A 14,984-nucleotide genomic window follows, 5' to 3' on the forward strand; every position below is an offset into this window, starting at 1 on the left:
ATAAGAGGCTGTTTACAGATCGCATTAACACGTTTCACGCCCAGATCCTGTCTGGATTTACTTTGGCCGGATTCCATTTACACCTTTCACTAAAATGCGTCCCCAGGTTGACCAGATGAAATCTTTATACTTTCCCCGTGTAAAAAGCACTGCTGTTTACTTTTCACCGTTAACCCTCTACGGCACGGTGTTGCCATATATCTCAATTTTACTAAAATGCAGTAACATAAAATCTGCATTTTCCTATTTAACTGTGGAAAATGAGTCTTTTACTTTGAAAGGACAAATAATTTGACACCACATGACCAGGAATTCCTAGTATGATGTTGTTATCACCATATATTTCAAATACCAGTTGAAAATTAATCCACAATGTTTATGAATATTGCTCATATGTTTTTACTAAGTATAAGTTGGATTTGTTTGGTCTTGTTTCTTGATAAAAAATGTGTTTTTAGAGAAAATTTTTATTTTATGATGCTTTTTTAAGATTTTATGGTGTGTTTTTTTAGATTTTATGGTGCTATGTATGTTTACCAAATACCTCTAAATAAATAAACAAATAAATAAAATATGGAAATATTTTTAAAATTATGTATATACATACTTATTTATTTATCTTAATATTTCCATTATTTAAGCACCTTTAAACAACAAAAACACGTTAAAATGTGTTTGTCGTGTTTCAGTAATAGCAATAGTTTATGAGGGTAGAGGGTTGAGGTGTGAGCCGAAAAGCCTGGTTTGGACAAGACCTTTGGTCCAGCTTCATGTATCCTTCGTCTTTTGTTCCTCTGACCTGCTGGTCAGCACTCAATACACGCAATTTCAACTTGCATGATTGTAAAACTGAAAACATATTCCATTTACACCTGTGTTAAATATGGTCAACATCCATCTCTGACCACCTCTGAATGTGGAGTGATCCGATCATAATCTGGCCACTGGGCACCCTGGGGTGTTTACACCTGGCTCTTCACGCTGCCGAGTGAAATCCAACTGTGATCCGATCACCAAAAACACATGTTGACACGAGGAATAAATAGACCCTAAGACTCAGATCCATGCCTGTATGTATCACACACATTAATGAATAATTACAAGGACCTGGAATAGAGGTGCTCCTCATTGTTTACAATTGAAAGCACTGCTTTCCCCCCACGTAATCCCACAGCCCGCGGGTTTGGACGGCCTGGTGATGGAAAGGTCAGTGCGGTTCGGGTTCCATAATGCTATGAGCTGTGTTTTTCCTGTTCTTCTCCTTTGGAATGCGCCCCTGTTTCCCCTGGAGGTCTCCTGCTGCGGCGCACTGGGAATGGGCGGCAGGAATCTCGGCTTGGCAGCTTCATGGATCTCACCTCGGCAGCAGTAGACTCCCTGAGATAATCCACTGTCTCTGTTTGTCCGTAACCGCAGGCTGCGGGAAATAAATAAAAACACATGCTGCTTCGCTGACAGTGGAAATCACGAACATGGTTAAATCAAATTCAGTTCTCGAGCTCGCCATGGATTTGCTTAAAGCTTGACTCCCTTTGCCAAGATTAAAGGCTACTACCTTAACCTGCCATGACCTTTGTACAAAGGAAGCATTCTGTTCTTTCTTGTGTTCTTTCAGAGGAAAAAAAGTTAATTCACCGCACATTTTCTGTTGATCAAATACGGTCAAATCATACAGTTAACACCCACAACTTCTCCCTCAGGGGAGCAGGGTGTGCTGGAGCCTAACCCAGCGGTCATCGAGCAGAAGGCAGGATACACCCTGGACAGGTTGCCAGTCCATCGCAGGGCAGACAGACAGACACATTCACTCACACCCAGGGGCAATTTAGCATGTCCAATTGTCCCAACTGCATGTCTTTGGACTGTGGGAGGAAACCCACACAGACACGGGGAGAACATGCACACTCCATATAGAGGACCCTGGTCGCCCGGCTGGGGAATCGAACCCAGGCCTTCTTGCTGTGAGGCAACAGCGCCACCCACCGCACCACCCTATACAGTTAACTTAACTTACAATTAAATACAACTTCATTTTGTGTTCACTTGGATAAACAGTGAACATAGCCATACCATGATGGTAAAGTGCACATACCTACTAGGCCTGAAAGAAATATTTAAGATGGCAAAACACTTTCAGATGCTGCAATTTTCAAATCGCGAGGGCTGCAATTTTTATAGTGTACACTCTTAAAAAAGATGGTCCTTCAAGGTTTTTAAAGCAGATGGTTCTTCAGCAAAGACAGTCATTTTATATACAGCCATGAACACTCAAAGACCCACTCACAAGCTTAAGTGGTTCTCTGCGTGGTGAAATCGTTCTTCAGAATGAAGGAAAGTGTGTTATATGGTTCTATACAGAACCAAAAAGTGTTCTGCTGTTGTTACAATGTCAAGCTTATAACAATAGAACATTTTGGTGCTGTATAGCACCCTTCTATATAGCACAAGTGTGCTATATAGAACAAAATATACAACTCAATATCCATAAATTTAGAGGACCATTTCATCATTCCAAGAACTTTTTAAGCATGACAGTGAGTCGATGAGTGTTTATAGTTCTATATAGAACCATTATTCTTACCAAAGAACCCTTGAAGAACCTCCTTGTGTAATCATATGCATTAGCAGAACTGTTGTTTTAGGCTCTAAGAGGGGAAACTGAGCTTAATGAGAGTTGGGGGAAATGCCTGTAGGTATAATTTAGTTGGACCAATCAGAGGCAGCCAAACCTGCACATGTTGTGACATCACAACCACAGCTTACTCGCAGTTTAAGGTGGCTATTCTGGTCTTCTTGGCCAAAACCAGGCCTGAATCCTGAATACTTTACATGCGAAGAGAAAACTGACGTTTAAACACGTTTTACGCCTCAGCCTCGCCAACATAAATCTATTCGGACTTTGTTTTAATCCAATATTATTATTTATTTATAAATATTAACACCTATTATTCAGTAACCACTATGAAGCTGTGTCAGTTATGTCATTATAACAGTGTGGTCCGCAGACCCTTTTCGGAAGTTTAACTGTGCAGCATTACAGTCACCCGGGTTGAAATAATACATTTGGACATGTGACACATTTTACCAAATGTGTTCTGCACATATATTTGACATTGATTAATAGGGGCTATGTCAGTGAGTGAGCGTGGTAGATCGCCAGGCTCTCGCTGTGTGTAGTATTTGAACAGCCGCCTAGAATAGCCATATATTCAGAAGGTACTGATATTTCTCCAGTGGATGTTTTCTTGAACTTTATATTCTGCAGAAGGTACACAAGACCTGGAACCCTAAAGCCCACACTGGCACCAGGAGCATTCTGGATTTGCTATCTTTGGCTTTTGGCTGTACATCTTGGCTTAGTTATTCTCAATGCTGTGGGCTGGAGCATGTGAGGAGATGTAAAACAGCTTTTGCAAAGTGATCATTGGCCTTGCGGGGATCATTGTCCGCAACCCACTTACAGCCACTCTTGATATTGCTAAACATCTAAGAGAACCATCGGAGCAAGACTCCAAGAAACTATGTGATGACCATGTCATATCGTTGTCCAGTAGCATAGTTTACTTCATAAAAAGGATAGTTCCTGATTGGCTGAGCTATCACGATGTATCCATAGACATGCATATGCCAACGATATACACACCTATGACCACCTCACAGCAACTGAACTCGATAATAATCCTTGTGCTGATGATGGATTAGTCTGTGACTCCAATGCCCATTTTTGTTTAAAGTGAGGGGCTGGAAACTTACTTTCTTAACTAGAACTGGGCTGGTCAGCTAGCTAACAGCCTAAACAACTACATCATTAAAACCACCAGCTTGAAATAAAGTACTTAGAGTATGAATGTTCATGTTTCAGTCAGAAGCAGCGTCAAACCCAGGCTGAATCCCAAACGGCTCTGTACTCCCTAAATAGTGCGCCAGTTATTTATTTTCAAGATCTCGAGTCGAGATTCAGTCCCACCAAGATAAGAGGGGCACCATTGGTGCTAAGAAAGACTGGGCGGTAATTTGGTGACCCAAAAGTATTTACAAAGCAAAAGTTTTGCATTGAACAGGGCAGTGTTATCATATATATTGTGGGGCAGTCGTGGGCTGGAGGTTAGGGATCTGGCCCTGTGACCGGAAGGTTGCTGGTTTGATCCCCAGTGCTGACAGTCCGTGACTGAGGTGTCCTTGAGCAAGACACCTAACCCCCAATTGCTCCCCGGGCGCTGTGGATAGGGCTGCCCACCGCTCCGGGCAAGTGTGCTCACTGCCCCCTAGTGTGCGTGTGCTCACTAGTGTGTATGTGGTGTTTCACTTCACGGATGGGTTAAATGCGGAGGTGGAATTTCCCCGTTTGTGGGATCAAAAAAAGTATCACTTATCAATTATGCTCGTTCTTACATGACAGAAAGTTTAAAAGTTCATGAAGTGACCACAATATTACAGAGACCAAATGTTCCTCTCCTCGTTCAGTGGTCCATGGTTCTTGGCAACAATACCAATATTTCTTGGCAGAATATTTGGTTATGTTGATGATTATTAATAATGACTTAACTTATTTTCTAAAACATTGTGTATTTTGTCATATTTCATATTGGCCACTGTTTATAAAAGCTATAAGCCACTTGAGGCCTTACGTTACTACAATTTTATCACGGTGACAGGAGTTTTATGCACTCTGCTTTGCTTCCCGCTTAAGAACACGCTTCCCCGTAATGAAATTGCAGTAATGCCTCATGTGGCTTGTTGCCTTGCTATACTCTTCCCTATATAGACTGACCACAATATTAGAAAAACATACTTTGAAGCTCCCCTTTGCTTGATTACAGACTGGGGCTGTCTGTTGAGGCACACCTTGGCTACATTCATACACCAAGTAAAAGTGGCTGACTTGATTTTCTTACCAAATCCAGTTTTCTTTGTTAGGCTGTGCACAATATCTTTTAGATGTGACCTATTTGCATTAGTCTGAGCATCCAGAGGTGGACAATCATCCAGAGGTGGACAATCAAAATGGAATTACCAGTTTCAAAGGTTTCAGTTTAATCTTCACCAGCATCACAAGAGCTAATAAGAAGTTATTAAGTTAATAAGAAGTGCCCCTAAATGAAGTGTTAGGGGCAAGGGGTGAAATTGGATCGGGCCTTTGAAATCAGAAAGAGTCCAGAGCATTCCGACTGAGACACATCTGTGAGGCGACGTTCACACAGCAGGTAAAAGTGGCCCAAATCTGAATTTCTCACCAAATCTGATTTTTTTTTGTTTGGTTGTTCACAGTGTCTTTTAAATGGGGTCTGTATGCAACATCAGTCTGAACAGATCAGCTCTTAAACTGACCCACATGCGCAAAAGAACAGAGCTTTACATACATACCACATCCAGAGGTAAACAATCACGACCGCCAACAAACACCAGTCACTCCCGGAGGTTCGGCTTCATCTTCACCAGCATCACAGGAGCCATCATGAAGCTTCACTGACTGACAGCTGGACTCATTGCCCAGAATGTTTTCGAGCTTGCATTAAAAAGTGCTCAGTCACTTCTTTGGTTCGCGCTCATTCATTAAACTTTGCTTTCAAGCTTTTCCTTAACGCCATTTCTTTCGAAATCTCTCTAAACCCGAAGGGTTTTGGATTAGTCTCTTCTAATTTTTGTACGGAAATGTCGGCCTAAATGTTTGAGTCTCAGCAGCATGAAATTATGAAGAATGTCGAATTGGATTGACGTAAAAGCCACATTAATTCCCATCTGGCTGTTCAGAGTCGCATCGCCGCATATCGGATATGTATCGGATTTCAGCACCACATATGAAAAATGTTGAACTGGTCAGAGTGCATCAGACACAGCAGTGCTGCTGGAGTGTGTCCACTCGCTTGTCGGTCCAACATGTAGATGTAAAGTCAGAGACGACAGCTCATCTGCTGCTGCACAGTTTGCACTGGTCATCCTCTAGTCCTTCATCAGTGGTCACAGGACGCTGCTGGCTGGATATTTTTGGTTGGTGGATGATTCTCAGTCCAGCAGCGACCCTGAGGTGTTTAAAAACTCCAGCAGCACTGCTGAGTCTGATCCACTTGTACCAGCACAACACACACTAACACACCACCACCACGTCAGTGTTACTGCAGTGCTGAGAATGACCCACCACCCAAATAGTACCTGCTCTGTGAGGGTCCATGGGGGTCCTGACCACTGAAGAACAGGGTAACAGAGTATCAGAGAAACAGATGGACTACAGTCTGTAACTGTAGAACTACAGAGTGCAGCTATACAGTAAGTGGAGCTGATAAAGTGGACAGTGAGCACAGAAACAAGGAGGTGGTCATAATGTTATGCCTGAGCGTTGTATCTAAGATATATGATTATTCCTTGACTGAAGTTGGTGGGAGAGGACGCTCTTGATGTACGATCAGAATGAAGACCTTTAATGTGCTTTTGAAGAAGATAACAGAAATTTTTCTTTTTTCCTCATTGTGATTGTGGAGCTTATCAGAGAGGAAAGAGTTATGTCCTCGCAAAGAAAACTTCTGCTTTGGACAGAGCGAGATTTACACAGTCTTTTATAAGGCAATTCCAGGTTCCTGACAGCTCCCTGCTTCTTATCAAAGCTGTTTTCTTAGACTTAAACAAACTCCATGCAGACCAGATGGAAATGAATGCCTTTATAATAGTGTTCAACCTGTTCATTTGCCTTATCAGCCTTGTACTTGCAGAAGTCAGAAACCTAGCTCTCCCTTCAGGATCTTCAGACCAAAAGCACAAGCCCTAACGCCTTCAAAACCATCCATCAAGCCCCTGATCCGAATGCGTGTGAGCATCTGCGTGTGCTGTGCACATGTGCAAGCTTTTGGACAACGTTTTCAACAGGAAGCTAAGAAGTTTTTTCCGAGTTGATAAGTAGGCCATTCAGTCTTTTGGTGACTTCATTAAGGCTAAGAACTCTGTCTGCAGTGTTTGCTGGAGGTTATACATCGCCTACGTGCAAGTTCAGACGGCTAACCATCATATCCATATGTGCTTGTTGAACATCTCCTTCCAACTGTAGGCATTAATAGAGTTGGGCCCCCCTTTAATGCTAATATACCCAGTTCTCTTCTGAGAAGGCTTTCCACTATATATTAGAATATGGCTGTGGGGTTTCGCTTCCATTCAGCCACAAAAGTTTTAGTGAGGTTGAGCATTAATGTTGGACAATAAGTTCTGGCTCACGATGCGCATTCCAGTTCAAGCCAAAGGTGTTTGGTGGGATTGAGGTCAGGGACGTCTGCATGCCAGTCAAGTTCCTCTGAACCGAAACAACTGAAACACCGAAGTGCCTTCTCCAAACTTTCCAAAAAGTTGGAGGCACAGAAGTCTCTAGAAAGCCATCAAAGGCTGTAACATTAGGATGTTTCTTATTTGGAACTTAGGGCCCAACCCGAACAATGGAAAATAGACCATTATTCCTCCTCCGCCAAACTTTACGGTATGCATTTATGCATTTGAGCTTGTAGAGTTCTGGCATCATTAGGATTCAGCATTTCAGAGAATGTGTTTCCACTGCTCCAGCCAATGTTGACGCTGTATATGGTGATATTAGGCCTATATGTGGGTGCTCAGCAATGGAAATTCAACCAGGGATGTTCCTGACAAACAGTTCTTGTGCTGTTGTTGCTTCCAGATGCAGTTTGAAACTCAAGGGTGAGTGATGCAGCCAAGGACAGTACACACTATGGGCATCAGCACTCGCCTGTCCCATTCTCTATTGTATAGCTACACCCATACAGCTGAGCTGTGGTTGCTTCTATATGGTTTTATTTCACAATGAAGGGCTTACAGTTGACCAGGGCAGCTCTAGCAGGGCAGAAATTTGACAAAATGGCTTATTGGACAGGTGGCATCCTATGACAGTGCCATGTTGAAAATAACTGAGATCTTTAGTACAACATGTTGTGTTGCCTGTGTTTGTCTATGGAAATGGTTGTATGCTTGATTTTGTGAACCTGTTAGAACCTGTTGTGTGCGGCTGACATAGGTCACTTATTTCAAGCAGTGTCCACATACATTGGGCCATGTAGTGTATTTAGAATAAATCTGTTCAAAAATACACCTCTGGCATAACATTGTATCCTCGTTTCTACTCTCACTGTCCACTTTATCAGCTCCACTTACTGTATAGCTGGACTCTGTAGTTCTACAGTTACAGACTGTAGTCCATCTGTTTCTCTGATACTCTGTTACCCTGTTCTTCAGTGGTCAGGACCTCCATGGACCCTCACAGAGCAGGTACTATTTGGGTGGTGGATCATTCTCAGCACTGCAGTGACACTGACGTGGTGGTGGTGTGTTAGTGTGTGTTGTGCTGGTCTGAGCGGTTTTTCAAACACCTCAGTGTCGCTGCTGGACTGAGAATAGTCCACCAACCAAAAATATCCAGCCAGCAGCGTCCTGTGACCACTGATGAAGGACTAGAGGATGACCAACACAAACTGTGCAGCAGCAGATGAGCTGTCATCTCTGACTTTACATCTACAAGGTGGACCGACAAGGTAGGAGTGTCTAATAGAGTGGACGGTGAGTGGACACAGTGTTCAAGAACTCCAGCAGTGTACTGTTTGATGGACATTAGCTGTTTCTATCTATATCTTTATCTTTCTGTTTTTATCTTAATCTCTAGATATTAGAAATCAAACTTAACAACCAACCAACTGACTAATATGGGCCACAGTTCATTAACAAGTCAGGAAGAGCTGTTTTTTTAAGTCGCTTATGTTTAACTTATGTTAGTATTTAAGTGGCTGGCATTTCGAATTCTATGCTGCACAATAGCTTCTAATCTGCAGTTAGACAAGTGTCTCATCTTTCCCAATTCTCATGCACATTTTGCTGCCAACTGAAATTCTGGGCAGTGTATTTATCTTCTCACTGATGCATGGCCTACTTAATTCACTCAGACAGTTCAGCAGTTCCTGGCTGCTGAGTGGCACCCCAGCTTGTGAATACGTAGATGACTAAAACCGGGCAATCCAGTCGAAAAGCGCTGCCTTGGTTTAGGAGCAGTCTAAGCTTGTCTTTGAGCACGGCCAAAAAAGACTTCAACCTAGAACGAGTCACATGGGCTGCAGATGGCCTGGCACATGAACAAACCAATACAAAACAAAAGACAGGAGCATCAAGCCTTATGATGCATGAAACTTAATCTCAAGGAGATGCCCCCTTTTTTCCATTCCTGATCAACTGGATCAACTCTCTGGCTCCACATCAAATAGCTTACCTTTCATTCTTTGTTGATATGTCATGCATTTCAGGTGCCAAACTTCATAGTTATTTACAGGCCATACTTTAGAGGAATATCCAGAATATTTCCTGAAAAAAATGTAATTATGAAGAGATTGAATGACCTCCCTTAGACCTCCACAGATCAAGTTAGCAAACAAGAAAATTCCCTTGTGAAAGAATAGAGCAATTATCTGTCTTCCACAAGCTCCATCGCTCTTGTAGTAGTGTGTAGTACCGACAGTCTGCAGAGAATTCACTCCAACCTGTCAAAGATGTATGCATCCACTACTGGCTCTACCTAATAAGCGACATAAGTAGCTGCTTAGTTTCACCATGGACACTAGGGGTCCCTCTAACAACTTCTGGGTTAATATTGTAACCATACTATCTAAATATGTAGAAAGGAACACATATATAACAGTATAAAAGCAACCCTGTCCCAGAGTCACCAGGGTTAGATCCAACTAAGCTGAAAGTTTGCTGGGTAAGCAAGAAATCCTGAGTGGTGAGACAGGGCCCTGAATCAAGAATGCTAAGAAGGTTGTCTGTAATTAAATTGTAATTTATTAAAACTTCAAGCAAGTGTCCGATCATCAGCAATACACAAATTAGCCAGTTATAAATGTATATAATTTAGACGGCTTGTTGTAGTCATTTCTGATTCAGCCTGTAATTTTACAGTACATTAGCTAGCAAGATGTGAGCCCCTACCCCCCCCCCCCCCAACCCCCCCAAATCCTGGCTAAAGCCGGCCTGCATGAATTATTGCAGCACTAACCTAACGTCCTGCCAATAAAGCACTAATAATGTCATTATAAAAGTGTCATCTTGCACAATCTGGTTATTTTGCACAATATCCAAATATAATATTAACAGTAAGAGGTGTTAATAACTTACTAAACCATGTTTTTGTGGTTAAAAAACAAGCAAGCAACAAAACTGGGATTTATGCCCGACTCTGAGGAGCTCATAAATAGAATTCCAACTCCAGGATTCATTGTCATTAGATAACATAGTGGGTAACATTTCACTTTTCTACGTGGGAGATTGGGGGTGAAATCCCTGCTTCGGCAGTAGAGCTAGTGTTTTTGGCAGCCTTGTGAAAAACTCTAACCCTGGGTTTGGTATCCCCTGAAACATGATTACACCACTTCTCTTGATAAAAGTGCTGAAATAAATGTGCTGTAAATTAAATGAAATTTAATCTGTGTTCATGATTTTACCCTTCATTTCAGCCCCCGGCCCCCAAAACTGGGCAAAGTTCTTTACCCTGTAGAAATCTGAGTGTTAGAAATAAAAGTCCTGTGCAGGAACATTTTTCATTCATCAGGGTTCAAACAATATTAATGTTCCCTCAAAAGAACAACAGTGGTTTTAGGGTTTAATTGTAAAGTTTTTCCCAGGTAAAAAGAAAATATTTGTGCCATTTCATCACTGAATGTTTTAAAACAGAGCAGTAAATGGGGCAGTCATGTGTTGGAGGTTAGAGAATCGGCCTCGGTTCGATCCCCAGAGCCGACAGTGTGTGACTGAGGTGTCCTTGAGCAAGACACCTAACCCCCAACTGCTCCCCGGGCGCTGTGGATAGGGCTGCCCGACTCTTCAGGCAAGTGCCCCCTAGTGTGTATGTGGCATTTCACTGCACGGATGGGTTAATTGCGAAGGTCAAATTTCCCTGTTGTGAGACTAATGAGGGTCACTTAATCATATAAAAAGCCTGGAGACAAGACGGGGTGTGTGGAATCAGTACAAGAGGGGCACTGACCCAGGGACAGCTTTATTTCTGAGAGTGTAGCGCATTATTCTGAGAGCAGGCATATTATGGCATATTTCCTTGTACTGATGTTGATAAGAGATTGTACAGTGTGGTATTGTATACATTTCAATCTTCACAGCTTGAAATGAAAGGCAGACCATATTTAAATATAAAAACTCATTTAAAAAACCTCTAAATCTGGCCTCCCTGTTCAAATACAGATTTTATGAACGTGCTAGCTGTAAAAAACGAACACAGACTACTAAAGCTGCTCTATATCATTGTTACACTCAGAGCAGTTTGAAGTCTACTATGAAAGATTTTTGCTCCGTGGTTTAATCAGATCCAAAGGACTTGAATCATCGATGTCAGCCTTAACACGTGCACTGAGTTATTCTATAAGCTGCCAAATGCTTTAATAGCCAGGAGCCTTGGCCTGTCTTGCTGACCCTGGCATTTACACATTTCGTGCACATTTGACCTACTTCCTGATAAACTTCAGATGAGAAATATTTGAAGACCTTACTCACTTTTTACAATTTAACAGGTCAAAAAGAAGAAAAGTCTGATTTGTCTAATTTCCTGTGGTTTTGTAAACAATTAGGTAATGAGATAAGCTGATAGACATAAGCTCAGTTTACTGTAGGAATGGACTGTAACATCTGCGAATTAACAAACAATAGATGGCTTGGTGCACACTTTCTGTCAATGCTGTTGAGGAGCATGTCCAGAATGGACACATATATATATATATATATATATATATATATATATATATATATATATATATATATATATATATATATATATATATATGTCACGATTGGCCCCTCCCAGTCCGGTCCATGTGCGTTTGTTTTGGTCTAGTCCATGTGCTTTTTGTTTTGATCCCAATCCGGCCCCTTGTTTGGTTACTTCACCCCTGATTGTTCCCTCCTGTGTTTTCCGCCTGTGTTGTCTTGTGAACCCTCGTTAGCCCACTTGTATTTAAGCCCTGTGTTTTCCTTAGTCTAGTGGTGGTCTTTGAATTGTTTGGTTGTATGCGTGTACTGTTTGATGCTTGTATGTGCTGTTTGGTGTAAGGCTTGTGTGCGTGCTATATGTATTATTTGAAGAGTTTTTGTTAAGTGTTTGGACTTCTGTGTTCCTTGTCATGTCCCTCCTGCTCTTTGTGTATATATATATATATATATATATATCGCTGTTGTCGGAACAAAACCTCATACCTCCATTTTTGATGTTTTTCAGTTTATGACAAATTTGAAAATATATGTGGCCCTTTACATTTAAATTTCATGATGAATGGACTTAAAGAAATGACCTAAAATGACTCAGAAAGACATCTGGTTCCACTGACTTACATTGAAAGTAAAGTGTTTTTTCCCAGTAGTCTTCCTTGCTAGTAAAAGGTTGGACCCCCTTTCACCTTCAGAACGGCCTTAATTCTTCATGGCATACTTTCACCAAGGTTTTGGAAACGTTCCTCAGAGATTCTGGTTGGTTATTTGAGTTCCTGTTGCCTTTCTATCATCTGGAACCAGTCTGCCCGTTCTCCTCTGACCTCTCACATCAACAAGGCATTTTCGTCCACACAACTGACCGCTCACTGGATGTTTCCTCTTTTTCGGACCGTTCTCTGTAAACCCTAGAGATGGTTGTGTGTGAAAATCCCACCAGATCAGCAGTTTCTGAAATACTCAGACCAGCCCGTCTGGCACCAACAACCACACCACGTTCAAAGCCCCTTAAATCCCCTTTCTTTCCCGTTCTGATGCTCGGTCTGCACTTCAGCAAGTCGTCTTGACCACCTCTACATGCCTAAATGCAGTGAGCTGCAGCTGTGTGATTGGCTAATTAGCTATTTGTGATAACAAGCAACTAAACTTAAAAATAAAGTGGCTGGTGAGTGTACATGGTTGCCCTCTTGGCTTGACTTTAAGAACAGTACAGACATGTGTGTCTTTCTCACTTTTGTCAGGCCAGTTGCAATCCAAAGTCCAGACAAAGTCCAGGAGGTTTTGAACTGCACTTATGATCTTATCTTCAGGCAAGTGTTTAAGCAGCTCCCTTTGCAGCATACAAGATGACTTGGAGAGAGCTCCCAGTTGACCTCATATCTTAATCCGTGTTAAAACACTGATGGTGATGAATGACATTCTCTCTGAGACAGGGTCACACGGCTGGACACAGACGGAAGATGATTTCGCTTTGTGTTTTTTCTTATTTAACCTCACTTTGGTCTCCCGTAGTTTTGGCTAGTGTTTTCGACAGCTTTGCATTGCAGGCCTCTACAGAGATGCTGGTTTATTAAGTGCAAGTAACATGTGTTCCAAAAGCATTAAGTTTAAACTTGCAGTGGTCTGTGTGGTTGAAACTGTATACTACTTACAGATTAATCGTGGGGAGAAATGTAGCCCTGAAAGGAAACCATAAACGGAATGTTAAATTAAACCCTGCGAAGATATGTCTTGCAACAACACGAGAATAAGTGATATGTAACAATGAAGAATGGCATTTCAGATATAAGTGCCTAAAAGAGGCAAGCGTTTCATAGCATGTGGACAGCTCTCTTATATATAGCCTGCAGTCGTATGGAGACACTGGGCAGCCCTGGTCAAATGACACAGTGAAAATGAATGAACACGTCCTCTGCACAGAACACACTTCTGCACATTTTAATGCTCAGTTACTGCTTATTTTCTGAATCTAACATGTTGGGAAAATATAAATCACAACATTGGCGCCTGTGCAAAAGTAATGGCACATTTCAAATTTTAGGTTTTATTTCCCAACACGTTAAAATCAGCAAATAAATAGAAATTGAGCATTAAGATTGTTAGAAAAATGGCATATTTAAACATGTTCTCTGTAGCAGGTTTACACTTTTAACAAGTAACGAGTGTCAATCATCACTGTCCGAACAAAGCCTCATATCTCCAAAAACCGTAACTTTATAGGAGAAGGAAAAAGCTTTTTTTATTTGTTTTTACTTTCAATGTAAGTTAACGTAACAAGATATTATTACAAGTCATTTTGGCTCATTTTTGTTGGTCCATTTGTCATGAAATTTGAACACAGTGTAAATGTCAGCTGGCATTTCAAGTTGTGTTAAAAAATGGAGATACAAAGTTCCCAAGTCTGAGGAGACTGTTCATACCTAATGAATTAACCTAATCAAAGAAAACCTTCAATTAGTCTGCAGTAAGCCGGGTAGGAGTAAAAGCACCCTGAGCATTGCGTGGTAGGTGTAAACGCTGGGCTTCCTCAAGGAAAGGTTTGGAAATTGTTAAGTAAACAAGCACACAAAATCTCTGTGTTGTTTATTTGTATTTATTCTAATGTTGTCTTTTTTTTTAGCAAACACTTACTGCTCAGATAACTGGCTTTTGGGAGGTTCTACAGAAACGTTCACTTTTCTGCCTCTCCATAGGAGTCACTGGTGTTACTGATCGTCATCGGTGTTCCACATAATAAAGGAAACACCAGAGACGTTTTTAATGATCAATGCATTTTACAGAACATCAAACCACACGCTGTCCATCAGGGAACGTCCACTAAAATATGGAATTTAATCCATTTGGATTCTATTTTTTCACAGTTTTCTCAGAAGAAAGTCGGTCACACCAGTGACGTCAGCTAGAAGCTTCATATGAGGTCATGAGCTGAATGAGAAGATCTCTGAGAACTGAGAGACACAGTGGACTCACCATGAGCTTTTCTTCATAGATCCTCAGAAAACAGGTCGAAGGGAGTCGAGTGATGTCATCGGTGTGACTTTTATTTCAAAATAAGAGTTTTTTGTTACTTTGATTATTGCAGTTAAAATTGCAGGAAAACTTGTTTTTTTGTCTCGTTAAAATACGGCCTCAGCTTTCACACATGACTGTGAGGACGAGCTCTTCTGTGGTGCTTGGAGTTCTATATAATTCATTAAAAACCAATATTGCTAAATTGAGGCTGAAGAAGGTGGAATTGTTAA

The 14,984-nt window shown here is 41.4% G+C and overlaps 1 protein-coding gene across 1 annotated transcript in view; it reads left to right on the forward strand.

The window, feature by feature from the left end:
- Positions 1-14,984, forward strand: part of hp1bp3 (heterochromatin protein 1, binding protein 3) — a 54,013-nt gene that overhangs the window by 2,869 nt on the left and 36,160 nt on the right. The window lies entirely within an intron of this gene.

This window comes from Pygocentrus nattereri, chromosome 21 (genome assembly GCF_015220715.1).
Source record: "Pygocentrus nattereri isolate fPygNat1 chromosome 21, fPygNat1.pri, whole genome shotgun sequence".
NCBI classification, from domain to species: domain Eukaryota; kingdom Metazoa; phylum Chordata; class Actinopteri; order Characiformes; family Serrasalmidae; genus Pygocentrus; species Pygocentrus nattereri.